Consider the following 17,341-nt stretch of genomic DNA (forward strand, 5'->3'; position numbering starts at 1 on the left):
AGCTTCATCTATCTGCTTTAGAAGTAGACTTTCCATGGTTTCTGTTATATTTGGGGGTTTGTAACAGACCCCAATGAGAATTTTGTTACCATTTTTCCCTCCATGAATTTCCACCCATATGGACTCGACATCCTCATTTCCTTCGCTAATATCCTCCCTTAAAGTGGACTTTAGACAAGACTTTACATAGAGACAAACCCCTCCTCCTCTCCAATTTTTACGATCCTTTCTAAACAGACTGTAACCCTGTAAGTTAACTGCCCAGTCATAGCTTTCATCTAACCATGTCTCGGTTATTCCCACTATGTCAAAGTTACCTGTAGATATTTCTGCTTCTAGTTCTTCCATCTTGTTTGTCAGGCTTCTGGCATTTGCGAGCATGCAGTTTAGAGGATTTTGTTTTGTTCCAATCTCCTCGCTGTGGATTGTTTTAGAAATGTTCTTACCTCCCATCTGAGTATGTTTTCCTGGGTCTTCTTTGTTCGGGCCTAATGTTTTTCTTCCCGTCCCCTCTTCTTCTAGTTTAACGCCCTCCTGATGAGCGTAGCGAGTCTTCTGGCGAATGTGTGTTTCCCAGGTTTGTTGAGGTGTAGTCCGTCTCTGGCGAGGAGTCCATCGTACCAGTAATTCACACCGTGGTCCAGGAATCCGAATCCTTGTTGTCTGCACCATCGTCTTAGCCAGTTGTTTGCATCAAGGATCCTGTTCCATCTCCTGGTGCCATGCCCGTCTACTGGAAGGATAGAAGAAAAAACTACCTGTGCATCCAGTTCCTTTATTTTCTTCCCCAACTCTTCAAAGTCTTTGCAGATTGTCGGTAGGTCCTTCCTTGCCGTGTCATTAGTGCCAACATGTATCAGAAGAAATGGGTGAATGTCCTTGGAGCTGAAGAGCTTTGGTATCCTATCGGTCACATCCTTGATCATCGCACCTGGAAGGCAGCATACTTCTCTTGCAGTTATGTCCGGTCTGCAGATGGCTGCTTCTGTGCCTCTCAGTAGTGAGTCTCCCACCACCACCACTCTTCGTTGCTTCTTGGCTGTACTTTTTGCTGTCACTTGTTGCTGTGTGCCCTTTTCTTTTTTGCTTGCTGGTATTGCATCATCCTTAGGTGTGCCATCTTCATCCTCTACAAAGATTTGATATCGGTTCTTCAGTTGTGTGGTTGGTGATTTCTCCATGGTCTTCTTGCTTCTTTTGGTCACATGCTTCCACTCATCTGCTTTTGGAGGTTCTCTGACACTTTTTTCACCTTCTGTGACCAGTAGAGATGCTTCTGTTCTGTCTAGAAAGTCTTCATTCTCTTTGATGAGTTTCAAAGTTGCTATTCTTTCTTCCAGACCCCGCACCTTTTCTTCTAAAAGGGCCACTAGTCTACACTTCTGACAAGTGAAATTTGATTCTTCTTCTGGTCGATCTGTGAACATGTAGCACATGCTGCAGCTCACCATGTAGGTTGTCACATCTGCCATGTTGCTCCTAGATCCTGCTGACTTGCTGTGTGTTTTCCTTCTTGTGTAATCTACTCAGCCAAGCTCTCTTGCAATAATGTCCTACAGGCAAAAATTACGGCGCGCGGTTTGGTGATGCTTTCCAAGCAGCTGGTCCCGGCTGTACCCAACGATCTTCTAGCTTAGGGAGACTCTTCGCTTTTCCCAGAAGGCACCTGGAATATGCAAATTAGCCTCCTCAAGCTTGAATCCCTGGTTTGGTGATGCTTTCCAAGCAGCTGGTCCCGGCTGTACCCAACGATCTTCTAGCTTAGGGAGACTCTTCGCTTTTCCCAGAAGGCACCTGGAATATACAAATTAGCCTCCTCAAGCTTGAATCCCTGGTTTGGTGATGCTTTCCAAGCAGCTGGTCCCGGCTGTACCCAACGATCTTCTAGCTTAGGGAGACTCTTCGCTTTTCCCAGAAGGCACCTAGAATATGCAAATTAGCCTCCTCAAGCTTGAATCCCTGGTTTGGTGATGCTTTCCAAGCAGCTGGTCCCGGCTGTACCTAACGATCTTCTAGCTTAGGGAGACTCTTCGCTTTTCCCAGAAGGCACCTGGAATATGCAAATTAGCCTCCTCAAGCTTGAATCCCTGGTTTGGTGATGCTTTCCAAGCAGCTGGTCCCGGCTGTACCCAACGATCTTCTAGCTTAGGGAGACTCTTCGCTTTTCCCAGAAGGCACCTGGAATATGCAAATTAGCGTCCTCAAGCTTGAATCCCTGGTTTGGTGATGCTTTCCAAGCAGCTGGTCCCGGCTGTACCCAACGATCTTCTAGCTTAGGGAGACTCTTCGCTTTTCCCAGAAGGCACCTGAAATATGCAAATTAGCCTCCTCAAGCTTGAATCCCTGGTTTTCATGCTGCCGATCTGGTTCATGCTGCCGATCTGGTCGTGCCTTTCATGTGGCTCATCCTGGTCGGCCTGGGGGCTCTGGTGAGGGTTCGGTGACCCCTCCTCAAGGGGGGGTACTGTTGTGAATTCTGTGGCCAAGCTCCCTCCTGTGGTCGTGAGTGGTACTTCGGCTGGTTCTGTCTATGAGCTTCCTTTGGTGGATGAGAGTGGTACTGCGGCTTCTGAGTTTCCTTCCTCAGGTGATGAGGTTAAGTCGTTAGGTGCTGCTCTATTTAACTCCACCTGGTGCTTTGATCCTGGCCTCCAGTCAATGTTCTAGTATTGGTCTTGCTTCCTCCTGGATCGTTCCTGTGGCCTGTCTATCCTGCATAAGCTAAGTTCTGCTTGTGTTACTTTTGTTTGCTATTTTTTCTGTCCAGCTTGCTATATTGGTTTTTCTTGCTTGCTGGAAGCTCTGAGACGCAGAGGGAGCACCTCCGTACCGTTAGTCGGTGCGGAGGGTCTTTTTGCCCCTCTGCGTGGTTGTTTGTAGGTTTTTGTGTTGACCGCAAAGCTATCTTTCCTATCCTCGGTCTATTCAGTAAGTCGGGCCTCACTTTGCTAAATCTATTTCATCTCTGTGTTTGTATTTTCATCTTTACTCACAGTCATTATATGTGGGGGGCTGCCTTTTCCTTTGTGGAATTTCTCTGAGGCAAGGTAGGCTTATTTTTCTATCTTCAGGGCTAGTTAGTTTCTCAGGCTGTGCCGAGTTGCATAGGGAGCGTTAGGCGCAATCCACGGCTACCTCTAGTGTGGTGTGATAGGATTAGGGATTACGGTCAGCAGAGTTTCCACGTCTCAGAGCTCGTCCTATGTTTTTGGTCAATGTCAGGTCACTTTGTGTGCTTTGAACTTCAAGGTCCATTGTGGTTCTGAATTACCTGTTCATAACAGGGAAGCAGACGGCAAGGGACAGACACCGGAATGTAAGTATGTGCTGTTTGTTTTTTTTACGCTGGTAACCAGGGTAAACATCGGGTTACTAAGCGCGGTCCTGCGCTTAGTAACCCGATGTTTACCCTGGTTACCCGGGGACCTCGGCATCGTTGGTCGCTGGAGAGCTGTCTGTGTGACAGCTCCCCAGCAACCACACTACGATTTACCTACGATCACGGCCAGGTCGTATCGCTGGTCGTGATCGTAGGTAAATCGTATAGTGTGACGGTACCCTTAGGCAATAGAGATTCAGGTGAACTAAGTCCAAAACTTTCTCACAGGCTCTACCTCTGCATATACAATATACAAACCAATTGTCTCCTTCTACTTGTTGATCTGAGTTCACACCTTTCTCTTTGGCTATGTTCACACTATGCAGATTCCACTGCGGATTTTTCCGCAGCAGAATTCCCAAATCCGCAGTGAAAACCCGTTGCGGTTTTTACTGCGGATTTATCGCGGTTTTTACTGCGGTTTCTTCTGCGGATTTTCATCTGCAGTTTTCTATTAGAGCAGGTGAAAATCCGCAGAAAAGAAGTGACATGCTGCGGAATGTAATCCGCAGCGTTTCCGCGCGGTTTTTTCTGCAGCATGTGCACAGCGTTTTTTGTTTCCCATAGGTTTACATTGTACTGTAAACTCATGGGAAACTGCTGCAGATCCGCAGCGGGCAAATCCGCTGCGGATCCGCAGTGAAATCCGCAAAGTGTGAATATAGCCTTTCAGTGAGTCAGCCAAAATATCTTGCCCATGACAGAGTTGGGCAATAGAGATTCAGGTGAACTAAGTCCAAAACTTTCTCACAGGCTCTCCCTCTGCATGCACTTTGCAAAAAAATGATAAACTAAACCTTGGGTTGGCTGTGATGGCCGAGTGGTTAAGGCGTTGGACTCGAAATCCAATGGGGTTTCCCCGCACAGGTTCAAATCCTGTTCACAGCGTAGAATTTTAACATGACAAAAACAATTGAATTTGCCAAATGATATGAAATGGGACAAGAATTCGTATTCCAAACTTTGAGTCACATAATTGAAACTAAGCAGTATGAAAACTAAAAGAAACTTTACCAGATGTTTCCCAGGACATTAATGGTATCATTCACTGCTGTTTCAAGGAAAGTTCCCACGATCTATGAACATCCAGCAGAGGCGCCTCACCGCAAATGAAGCTAAATATAGCTCATTGATCTATATTTAGACTCATTCCCAGGGGTTTTGCAGCGAGGAGTAGCATTGCATTAGCAAAGCTCCTGGCTGCAAAATGTTTTAACCCCTTCAGAAGGATTTACATCGTTGGACATTACAGATCTGTGGAAGGTAAGTATATTGTTGGTTTATTTTATTTTTTTGTCACAGAATGAGGGTCTTCACTGAGTGGATTGGGCGTTAAATAAAAAATTACAACAACCTTTGATTTTATTTCATTAAAATAATTTTTAATAATGTGTGTTTGTATTTTTTTAACCCTTTCTTTCAATTGGATTAATAATGGATAGGTATCATAATTGACGCCTCTCCATTATTAATTAGGCTTAATGTCACCTTACAATTGCAAGGTGGCATTAACCCTTCATTACCCCATATCCCACCGCTACATGGGAATGGGAAAAGAGTGGCCAAGTGCCAGAATAGGCGCATCTTCCAGATGTGCCTTTTCTGGGGTGGCTGGGGGCAGATGTTTTTAGCCAGGGGGGGGCCAATCACCATGGACCCTCTCCAGGCTATTAATATCTGCCCTCAGTCACTGGCTTTACTACTCTGGCGGAGAAAATTGTGCGGGAGCCCACGCCAATTTTTTCCGCCATTTAACCCTTAAATATAATAGCTAGAACGCCCAAATTTTGCATATACACACTACTAACATTAGTAGTGTAGAATATGCAAAAAAAATGGTGATATGAGATGGTTTACTGTATGTAAACCAGGTCTCATATCATGTCGGGTTTGTGAAGGAGAAAGCAAAAGCCGGTAATTGAATTACCAGCTTTAAAGCTATCTCACGCTGCATTAAATATAAATATATATATATAGGTGTCTCCCTGACATATATATATGTATATATACCTATTCTATGTGTATATATCTACTCTCATCTAACCTGTCAGTGGGATTTTACTGTACTCTGCGCTGAATTGCCGGCTTTTCTAAGGACACGGGTGCGTAAAAATCGGACAGCACTCGCATGGTGCGAGTGCTGTGCGTTTTTTTTCTCGCACCCATTGACTTGCATTGGCGAGTCTCGTCCGAGAATCTCAGCAATACGCAGCATGCTGCGATTTTTTTCTCAGCCGACACAGATTTTTCTCAGTCCGATTTCGGCTGGGAAAAAAATCGCAAATGGAGTGTCACATATTGATTAACATTGGTCCGAGTGCAATCCGATTTTTTATCGGATTGCACTCGTCCGTTTTCCTCACAAATGGAAAGGGGCCCTAAGCGACGCTGCAGCGATACCGACAACGATGTCGATCGCTGCAGCGTCGCTGTTTGGTCGCTGGAGAGCTGTCACACAGACAGCTCTTCAGCGACCTACGATGCCGGTAACCAGGATAAACATCGGGTTACTAAGCGCAGGGCCGTGCTTAGTAACCCAATGTTTACCCTGGTTACCATCGTTAAAGTAAAAAAACAAACACTACATACTTACCTTCCGCTGTCTGCCCCGGCGCTGTGCTTTCCTGCACTGACTGTGAGCACAGCGGCCGGAAAGCAGAGCGGTGACGTCACCACTGTGCTTTCCGGCTGGCCGGCGCTCACAGCCAGTGCAGAGAAGCAGAGCGCCGGGGACAGACAGCGGAAGGTAAGTATGTAGTGTTTGTTTTTTTAACTTTTACGCGGGTAACCAAGGTAAACATCGGGTTACTAAGCGCGGCCCTGCGCTTAGTAACCCGATGTTTACCCTGGTTACCAGTGAAGACATCGCTGAATTGGCGTCACACACGCCGATTCAGCGATGTCTGCAGGGAGTCCAGCGACGAAATAAAGTGCTGGACTTTCTGCAGCGACCAACGACATCACAGCAGGATCCCGATCACTGCTGCGTGTCAAACTGAACGATATCGCTAGCCAGGACGCTGCAACATCATGGATCGCTAGCGATATCGTTCAGTTTGATGGTACCTTAAGTCCAAAACTTTCTCACAGGCTCTACCTCTGCATGCACTTTGCAAAAACATGATAAACTAATTCTTGGGTTTGCTGTGATGGCCGAGTGGTTAAGGCGTTGGATTCGAAATCCAATGGGGTTTACCCACACAGGTTCAAATCCTGTTCACAGTTACGTAGTTATTAAGGTTGAAGGAAGACTTTAAGTCCATCTAGTTCAACCCATAGCCTAACTTAACTTGCCCTAACATGTTGATCCAGAGGAAGGCAAAAAACCCCATTTGGCAAAGAGTAAGCTCCACCTTGGGGAAAAAAATTCCTACCCGACTCCACATACGGCAATCAGACTAGTTCCCTGCATCAATGCCCTATCAAGGAATCTAGTGTATATACCCTGTAACATACTTTTCCAGAAATGTATCCAGTCCCCTCTTAAATTTAAGTAATGAATCACTCATTACAACATCATACGGCAGAGAGTTCCATATTCTCACTGCTTTTACAGTAAAGAATCCGTGTCTGTTGTTATGGGTCACCAATCTAACCCAAGAAGAGGTGCAAAACCGGCTAAATAAGATTAAAATAGATAAATCTCCGGGTCCGGATGGCATACACCCACGAGTACTAAGAGAACTAAGTAATGTAATAGATAAACCATTATTTCTTATTTTAGGGACTCTATAGCGACAGGGTCTGTTCCGCAGGACTGGCGCATAGCAAATGTGGTGCCAATATTCAAAAAGGGCTCTAAAAGTGAACCTGGAAATTATAGGCCAGTAAGTCTAACCTCTATTGTTGGTAAAATATTTGAAGGGTTTCTGAGGGATGTTATTCTGGATTATCTCAATGAGAATAACTGTGTAACTCCATATCAGCATGGGTTTATGAGAAATCGCTCCTGTCAAACCAATCTAATCAGTTTTTATGAAGAGGTAAGCTATAGACTGGACCACGGTGAGTCATTGGACGTGGTATATCTCGATTTTTCCAAAGCGTTTGATACCGTGCCGCACAAGAGGTTGGTACACAAAATGAGAATGCTTGGTCTGGGGGAAAATGTGTGTAAATGGGTTAGTAACTGGCTTAGTGATAGAAAGCAGAGGGTGGTTATAAATGGTATAGTCTCTAACTGGGTCGCTGTGACCAGTGGGGTACCGTAGGGGTCAGTATTGGGACCTGTTCTCTTCAACATATTCATTAATGATCTGGTAGAAGGTTTACACAGTAAAATATCGATATTTGCAGATGATACAAAACTATGTAAAGCAGTTAATACAAGAGAAGATAGTATTCTGCTACAGATGGATCTGGATAAGTTGCAAACTTGGGCTGAAAGGTGGCAGATGAGGTTTAACAATGATAAATGTAAGGTTGTACACATGGGAAGAAGGAATCAATATCACCATTACAAACTGAATGGGAAACCACTGGGTAAATCTGACAGGGAGAAGGACTTGGGGATCCTAGTTAATGATAAACTTACCTGGAGCAGCCAGTGCCAGGCAGCAGCTGCCAAGGCAAACAGGATCATGGGGTGCATTAAAAGAGGTCTGGATACACATGATGAGAGCATTATACTGCCTCTGTACAAATCCCTAGTTAGACTGCACATGGAGTACTGTGTCCAGTTTACAAAGGAGGGCAACAAAATTAATAAAGGGGATGGGAGAACTACAATACCCAGATAGATTAGCGAAATTAGGATTATTTAGTCTAGAAAAAAGACGACTGAGGGGCGATCTAATAACCATGTATAAGTATATAAGGGGACAATACAAATATCTCGCTGAGGATCTGTTTATACCAAGGAAGGTGACGGGCACAAGGGGGCATTCTTTGCGTCTGGAGGAGAGAAGGTTTTTCCACCAACATAGAAGAGGATTCTTTACTGTTAGGGCAGTGAGAATCTGGAATTGCTTGCCTGAGGAGGTGGTGATGGCGAACTCAGTCGAGGGGTTCAAGAGAGGCCTGGATGTCTTCCTGGAGCAGAACAATATTGTATCATACAATTATTAGGTTCTGTAGAAGGACGTAGATCTGGGGATTTATTATGATGGAATATAGGCTGAACTGGATGGACAAATGTCTTTTTTCGGCCTTACTAACTATGTTACTATGTTACTATGTTACTATGTTATGCTTAAACCTTTTTTCCTCCAAACGTAGAGGATGCCCCCTTGTCCCTGTTTCAGGTCTATGATTAAAAAGATCATCAGAAAGGTCTTTGTACTGTCCCCTCATATATTTATACATTAAAATAAGATCACCCCTTAGTCTTCGTTTTTCCAAACTAAATAGCCCCAAGTGTAATATCTTGGTATTGCAGACCCCCCAGTCCTCTAATAACCTTGGTCGCTCTTCTCTGCACCCGCTCCAGTTCAGCTATGTCTTTCTTATACACCGGAGGCCAGAACTGTGCACAGTATTCTAAGTGTGGTCGAACTAGTGACTTGTATAGAGGTAAAATTATGTTCTCCTCATGAGCATCTATGCCTCTTTTAATGCATCCCATTATTTTATTTGCCTTTGTAGCAGCTGCCTGACACTGGCCACTGAATATGAGTTTGTCATCCACCCATACACCCAGGTCTTTTCCATTGACAGTTTTGCCCAGAGTTTTAGAATTAAGCACATAGTTATTCATCTTATTACTTCTACCCAAGTGCATGACCTTACATTTATCCCCATTAAAGCTCATTTGCCATTTATCAGCCCAAGCTTCTAGTTTACATGAATCATTCTGTAATATAAAATTGTCCTCCTCTGTATTGATTACCCTGCAGAGTTTAGTGTCATCTGCAAATATTGAAATTCTACTCTGAATGACCCCTACAAGGTCATTAATAAATAAAAGAAGAGGGCCCGATACTGACCCCTGTGGTACCCCACTGCTAAACGCTACCCAGTTCGAGTGTGCTCCATTAATAACCACCCTTTGTTTCCTATCCCTGAGCCAGCTCTCAACCCACTTACACATATTTTCCTCTATCCCCATTATTCTCATTTTATGTATCAACCTTTTGTGTGGCACCATATCAAAAGCTTTTGAAAAGTCCATATACACTACATCTACTGGGTTCCTTTGGTCCAGTCCGGAACTTACCTCTTCATAGAAACTGATCAAATTAGTCTGACATGAACGGTCCCTAGTAAACCCCTGCTGATACTGGGTCATGAGGTTATTTCTCTTCAGATACTCCAGTATAGGAGTATTAACATGACAAAACAATTGAATTCGTCAAAAAGAGTAAAACAATATTTATATTAGTAAAATGGGCCAAATGATATGAAATGGGACAAGAATTCGTATTCCAAACTTTGAGTCTCATAATTGAAATTAAGCAGTATGAAAACTAAAAGAAACATTACCAGATGTTTCCCAGGACATTAATGGTATCATTCACGGTTTTCTGGAAACTCTGATCAGAACTGTATTGGTTGCTAAAAATGCTCTACACCAAATTTTTTTCAGCAATCAAATGTCAAATAAAGTAAATAAAATCGTTACCAAAACACAACGGAGAACCATCAGTGATGGCATGCGTTTTTATGATCGCATAGTTAAGACGATGGACTTAAAGTCCTCATTCTGTATCAAATTATGCTCACAGTGCAGTGTTTTACCTTTAAAAAGTTGGATTTTGCTTGTGAAAGTTTAATGAAAACAAAATATAGAAAAAAAGGGTTTTAAGAAAAAATTATGCAGTTTAATTACCTGGCAGTGTGCGGTTTCCAACCACAATTGGAACTGTGAGAAAAATCCGGTGAACAACATCCCTGTGTTCCTCAATATACAAACCAATTATTTCCTTCTACTTGTTCATCTGCGTTCACACCTTTCTCTTTCAGTGAGTCAGCCAAGATATCTTGCCCATGACAGAGTTGGCCAATAGAGATTCAGGAGAACTAAGTCCAAAACTTTCTCACAGGCTCTACCTCTACATTACTAGATGTTTCCCAGGACATTAATGGTATCATTCACTGTTCTCTGGAAACTCTGACCAGAACTGTATTGGTTGCTAAAAATGCTCTGCACAAAACTTTTTTCAGCAATCAAAAGTCAAATAAAGTTAATAAAATCGTTACCAAAACACATTGGAGAACCATCAGTGATGGCATGCGTTTTTATGATCGCATAGTTAAGAAGATGGACTTAAAGTTCTCATTTTGTATGAAATCATGTTCACAGGGAAGTGTATTACATTTAAAAAGTTAAATTTTGCTTGTGAAAGTTTAATGAAAACAAAATATAGAAAAATGTGGGATTAAGAAAAAAATCATGCAGATTATTTACCTGGTAGTGTGTGGTTTCCAACCACAACTGGAACTGTAAAAAAAATCAGGAGAACAACATCCCTGTGTTCCTCAATATACAACCCAATTATCTCCTTCTACTTGTTAATCTGAGTTCACACCTTTCTCTTTCAGTGAGTCAGCCAAGATATCTTGCCCATGACAGAGTTAGGGTACCGTCACACAGTGGCATTTTGATCGCTACGACGGCACGATTTGTGACATTCCAGCGATATATCCGTGACGTTCCAGCAATCTCGCTGTGTCTGACATGCTCCTGCGATCAGGGACCCCGCTGAGAATCGTACGTCGTAGCAGATCGTTTGAAACTTTCTTTCGTCGTCTAGTGTCCCGCTGTGGCGGCATGATCGCATGGTGTAACAAAGGTGTGCACGATATTGTATACGATGTGCGCATAGTAACCAACGGCTTCTACATCGCACATACGTCATGAAATTATCGCTCCAGCGTCGTACATTGCAAAGTGTGACAGCAGTCTACGACGCTGGAGCGATATTGTTACGATGCTGGAGCGTCACGGATCGTGCCGTCGTAGCGATCAAAATGCCACTGTGTGACGGTACCCTTAGGCAATAGAGATTCAGGTGAACTAAGTCCAAAACTTTCTCACAGGCTCTACCTCTGCATGCACTTTGCAAAACATGATAAACTAATCGTTGGGTTGGCTGTGATGGCCGAGTGGTTGAGGCGTTGGACTTAAAATCCAATGGGGTTTCCCCGCACAGATTCAAATCCTGTTCACAGCGTAGAGTTTTAACATGACAAAAACAATTGAATTTGTCGAAAAAGGTAAAACAATATTTATATTAGTAAAATGGGCCAAATGATATGAAATGGGACAAAAATTTGTATTCCAAACTTTGAGTCTCATAATTGAAAATAAGCAGTATGAAAACTAAAAGAAACATTACTAGATGTTTCCCAGGACATTGATGGTGTCATTCACTGTTCTTTGGAAACTCTGACCAGAACTGTATTGGTTGCTAAAAATGCTCTACACCAAATTTTTTTTCAGCAATCAAATGTCAAATAAAGTAAGTAAAATCGTTACCAAAACACATTGGAGAACCATCAGTGATGGCATGCGTTTTTATGATCGCATAGTTAAGAAGAAGGACTTAAAGTTCTCATTTTGTATGAAATCATGTTCACAGGGCAGTGTTTTACATTTAAAAAGTTAGATTTTGCTTGTGAAAGTTTAATGAAAACAAAATATAGAAAAATGGGGGTTTTAAGAAAAAATTATGCAGTTTAATTACCTGACAGTGTGCGGTTTCCAACCACAATTGGAACTGTGAGAAAAATCCGGTGAACAACATCCTTGTGTTCCTCAATATACAAACCAATTATTTCCTTCTACTTGTTCATCTGCGTTCACACCTTTCTCTTTCAGTGAGTCAGCCAAGATATCTTGCCCATGACAGAGTTGGCCAATAGAGATTCAGGTGAACTAAGTCCAAAACTTTCTCACAGGCTCTACCTCTGCATGCACTTTGCAAAACATGATAATCTAATCCTTGAGTCGGCTGTGATGGCCGAGTGGTTAAGGCGTTGGACTTGAAATCCAATGGGGTTTCCCCGCACAGGTTCAAATCCTGTTCACAGCGTAGAATTTTAACATGACAAAAACTATTGAATTTGTCAAGAAGAGTAAACAATATTTATATTAGCAAAATGGGCCAAATGATATGAAATGGGACAAGAATTCGTATTCCAAACTTTGAGTCTCATAATTGAAACTAAGCAGTATGAAAACTAAAAGAAACATTACTAGATGTTTCCCAGGACATTAATGGTATCATTCACTGTTCTCTGGAAACTCTGATCAGAACTGTATTGGTTGCTAAAAATGCTCTACACCAAACTTTTTTCAGCAATCAAAAGTCAAATAAAGTTAATAAAATCGTTACCAAAACACATTGGAGAACCATCAGTGATGGCATGCGTTTTTATGATCGCATAGTTAAGAAGATGGACTTAAAGTTCTCATTTTGTATGAAATCATGTTCACAGGGAAGTGTTTTACATTTAAAAAGTTAGATTTTGCTTGTGAAAGTTTAATGAAAACAAAATATAGAAAAATGTGGGATTAAGAAAAAAATCATGCAGATTATTTACCTGGTAGTAGGGTTGAGCGAAATGGGTCGTTCATTTTCAAAAGTCGCCGACTTTTGGCAAAGTCGGGTTTCATGAAACCCGATCCGACCCCTGTGCAGGGTCGGCCATGCGGTACGCGACTTTCGCGCCAAAGTCGCGTTTCAATGACGCGAAAAGCGCCATTTCTCAGCCAATGAAGGTAAACGCAGAGTGTGGGCAGCGTGATGACATAGGTCCTGGTCCCCACCATCTTAGAGAAGGGCATTGCAGTGATTGGCTTGCTGTCTGCGGCGTCACAGGGGCTATAAAGGGGAGATCCCGCCGACCGTCATGTTACTGCTGCTGATCTGAGCTTAGGGAGAGGTTGCTGCCGCTTCGTCAGAAGCAGGGATAGCGTTAGGCAGGGTCCATTAACCACCAAACCGCTTGTGCTGTAGCGATTTCCACTGCCCAACACCACCTTCGGTGTGCAGGGACAGTGGAAGCTACATTTTTTTTTTCCCTCAGCGCTGTAGCTCATTGGGCTGCCCTAGAAGGCTCCCTGATAGCTGCATTGCTGTGTGTACGCCGCTGTGCAAACCAACTGCTCTTTTCAAAGCACAAATCCTCTTGTTCCTTCTTTTCTGCACAGCTATCTTTTTTGTTTGTACACACTTTTTATTTAATTTGTGCATTAGTCCACTCCTTATTGCTGCCTGCCATACCTGGCTGAGATTACTGCAGGGAGATAGTAATAGTAGGACAGTCCCTGTTTTTTTTTTTTTTTTGTGGGAGATTAAGATTGACATTTCTGCTAGAGTGCCATCCCTGTGTGTGCCATCTCTCACTCAGTGGGCCATAGAAAGCCTATTTATTTTTTTGCTTGATTTGGGTTATAAAATCTACCTGAAAAAATCACTACATCAATCAGTGGGAGAAAAATATTGGCCTCAGGGCTTGTGTGCCACTCTTGACTCCTGTGTGCATCATCACTCACTAAGTGGGCCATAGAAAGCCTATTTATTTTTTTGCTTGATTTTGGTTCTAAAATCTACCTGAAAAAATCACTACATCAATCAGTGGGAGAAAAATATTGGCCTCAGGGCTTGTGTGCCACTCCTGACTCCTGTGTGCATCATCACTCACTCAGTGGGCCATAGAAAGCCCATTTTTTTTTTGCTTTATTTGGGTTCTAAATTCTACCTGAAAAAATCAATAAATCAATCAGTGGGAGATTAATATTGGCCTTTGGGCTTGTGTGCCAGTCCTAAGCGTGCCATCTCTCTCTCTCAGATAGTGGGCCATAGAAAGCCTATTTTTTTTTTTTTATTGGGTTTATAAATTTTCCCTGGAACCAAAAAAAAAAAAGTGGGAGATTAATATTGGCCTCTGGGCTTGTGTGCCAGTCCTGAGCGTGCCATCTCTCTCACAAATAGTGGGCCATAGAAAGCCTATTTATTTTTTTGCTTGATTTGGGTTCTAAAATGTACCTGAAAAAATCACTACATCAATCAGTGGGAGAAAAATATTGGCCTCAGGGCTTGTGTGCCACTCCTGACTCCTGTGTGCATCATCACTCACTCAGTGGGCCATAGAAAGCCCATTTTTTTTTTTTTTGCTTTATTTGGGTTCTAAATTCTACCTGAAAAAATCAATAAATCAATCAGTGGGAGATTAATATTGGCCTTTGGGCTTGTGTGCCAGTCCTAAGCGTGCCATCTCTCTCTTTCAGATAGTGGGCCATAGAAAGCCTATTTATTTTTTTTTTTTTTTATTGGGTTTATAAATTTTCCCTGGAAAAAAAAAAAAAGTGGGAGATTAATATTGGCCTCTGGGCTTGTGTGCCAGTCCTGAGCGTGCCATCTCTCTCACAAATAGTGGGCCATAGAAAGCCTATTTATTTTTTATTTTTTTGGTTTTATAAATTCTCCCTTAAAAAAAAAAGGGAGATTAATATTGGCCTTTGGGCTTGTGTGCCAGTCCTAAGCGTGCCATCTCTCTCTCTGTCTCTCAGATAGTGGGCCATAGAAAGCCTATTTATTTTTTTTTTTATTGGGTTTATAAATTTTCCCTGGAACAAAAAAAAAAAAGTGGGAGATAAATATTGGCCTCTGGGCTTGTGTGCCACTCCTGACTCCTGTGTGCGTCATCTCTCACTCAGTGGGCCATAGAAAGCCTTTTTTTGTTTTATTTGTTTTCTAAATTCTCCCTGAAAAAATCATTTTATTTTATTTGGTTTCTAAATTCTTCCTGAAAAAATCATTTTATTCTATAATAATTTTTTTTTCCTAAAGTCTCCCTGAAAAAAAACAAACAAAACAAATCAGTGGGAGATTAATATTGCCCTTTCTGCTTGTGTGCCAGTCTTGACTCCTGGGTGTGCCATCTCTCTCTCTCTCTCCAATTGTGGGCCATAGAAAGCCTATTATTTTTTTAGCTTGATTTGGGTTCCAAAATCTACCTGAAAAAATCACTACATCAATCAGTGGGAGATAAATATTGGCCTCTGGGCTTGTGTGCCACTCCTGACTCCTGTGTGCGTCCTCTCTCACTCAGTGGGCCATAGAAAGCCTTTTTTTGTTTTATTTGTTTTCTAAATTCTCCCTGAAAAAATCATTTTATTTTATTTGGTTTCTAAATTCTTCCTGAAAAAATCATTTTATTCTATAATTTTTTTTTCCCTAAAGTCTCCCTGAAAAAAAACCAAAACAAAACAAATCAGTGGGAGATTAATATTGCCCTTTCTGCTTGTGTGCCAGTCTTGACTCCTGGGTGTGCCATCTCTCTCTCTCTCTCCAATTGTGGGCCATAGAAAGCCTATTATTTTTTTTAGCTTGATTTGGGTTCCAAAATCTACCTGAAAAAATCACTACATCAATCAGTGGGAGATAAATATTGGCCTCTGGGCTTGTGTGCCACTCCTGACTCCTGTGTGCGTCATCTCTCACTCAGTGGGCCATAGAAAGCCTTTTTTTGTTTTATTAGTTTTCTAAATTCTCCCTGAAAAAATCATTTTATTTTATTTGGTTTCTAAATTCTTCCTGAAAAAATCATTTTATTCTATTTTTTTTTTCCTAAAGTCTCCCTGAAAAACAAAAACAAAAAAACAAATCAGTGGGAGATTAATATTGCCCTTTCTGCTTGTGTGCCAGTCTTGACTCCTGGGTGTGCCATCTCTCTCTCTCTCTCCAATTGTGGGCCATAGAAAGCCTATTATTTTTTTTAGCTTGATTTGGGTTCCAAAATCTACCTGAAAAAATCACTACATCAATCAGTGGGAGATAAATATTGGCCTCTGGGCTTGTGTGCCACTCCTGACTCCTGTGTGCGTCATCTCTCACTCAGTGGGCCATAGAAAGCCTTTTTTTGTTTTATTTGTTTTCTAAATTCTCCCTGAAAAAATCATTTTATTTTATTTGGTTTCTAAATTCTTCCTGAAAAAATCATTTTATTCTATTTTTTTTTTCCTAAAGTCTCCCTGAAAAAAAACAAAAAAAAAACAAATCAGTGGGAGATTAATATTGCCCTTTCTGCTTGTGTGCCAGTCTTGACTCCTGGGTGTGCCATCTCTCTCTCTCTCTCCAATTGTGGGCCATAGAAAGCCTATTATTTTTTTAGCTTGATTTGGGTTCCAAAATCTACCTGAAAAAATCACTACATCAATCAGTGGGAGATAAATATTGGCCTCTGGGCTTTTGTGCCACTCCTGACTCCTGTGTGCGTCATCTCTCACTCAGTGGGCCATAGAAAGCCTTTTTTTGTTTTATTTGTTTTCTAAATTCTCCCTGAAAAAATCATTTTATTTTATTTGGTTTCTAAATTCTTCCTGAAAAAATCATTTTATTCTATTTTTTTTTTCCTAAAGTCTCCCTGAAAAAAAAAAACAAAAAAACAAATCAGTGGGAGATTAATATTGCCCTTTCTGCTTGTGTGCCAGTCTTGACTCCTGGGTGTGCCATCTCTCTCTCTCTCTCCAATTGTAGGCCATAGAAAGCCTATTATTTTTTTTAGCTTGATTTGGGTTCCAAAATCTACCTGAAAAAATCACTACATCAATCAGTGGGAGATAAATATTGGCCTCTGGGCTTGTGTGCCACTCCTGACTCCTGTGTGCGTCATCTCTCACTCAGTGGGCCATAGAAAGCCTTTTTTTGTTTTATTAGTTTTCTAAATTCTCCCTGAAAAAATCATTTTATTTTATTTGGTTTCTAAATTCTTCCTGAAAAAATCATTTTATTTTATTATTTTTTTTTCCTAAAGTCTCCCTTAAAAAAAAAAAAAAATCAAATCAGTGGGAGATTAATATTTACATTTGTGCTTCAGTGACAGTCCTGCGTGTGTGGCATCTCTCTCATTTGTTGCCACCAACAACAGAGTGTGTAACATTGTGCCTGATTTTCGTTGTGGTCTCACTCACCTGTAAAGGGGTAGCTAAATCATACTGAAGTTATAGCTCACCGTGTAATTTGTGTGACAGCAACAAATACCGTTAGTTTGTTTACGTTTTTAAAACAATGAGGA

At 41.8% G+C, this 17,341-nt stretch overlaps 4 non-coding genes across 4 annotated transcripts; all 4 read left to right on the forward strand.

Annotated features, from left to right (window-relative positions):
- The first annotated feature begins 4,185 nt into the window (after positions 1-4,185).
- TRNAS-CGA (transfer RNA serine (anticodon CGA)) lies at positions 4,186-4,267 on the forward strand. The gene has a single exon. It is a non-coding gene; the product is annotated as a tRNA-Ser (tRNA).
- A 2,255-nt stretch (positions 4,268-6,522) lies between these two features.
- On the forward strand, positions 6,523-6,604 carry TRNAS-CGA (transfer RNA serine (anticodon CGA)). The gene has a single exon. It is a non-coding gene; the product is annotated as a tRNA-Ser (tRNA).
- A 4,804-nt stretch (positions 6,605-11,408) lies between these two features.
- Positions 11,409-11,490, forward strand: TRNAL-UAA (transfer RNA leucine (anticodon UAA)). The gene has a single exon. It is a non-coding gene; the product is annotated as a tRNA-Leu (tRNA).
- A 779-nt stretch (positions 11,491-12,269) lies between these two features.
- TRNAS-UGA (transfer RNA serine (anticodon UGA)) lies at positions 12,270-12,351 on the forward strand. The gene has a single exon. It is a non-coding gene; the product is annotated as a tRNA-Ser (tRNA).
- Positions 12,352-17,341: the final 4,990 nt, after the last annotated feature.

This window comes from Ranitomeya imitator, chromosome 4 (genome assembly GCF_032444005.1).
Source record: "Ranitomeya imitator isolate aRanImi1 chromosome 4, aRanImi1.pri, whole genome shotgun sequence".
Taxonomy (NCBI): Eukaryota; Metazoa; Chordata; class Amphibia; order Anura; family Dendrobatidae; genus Ranitomeya; species Ranitomeya imitator.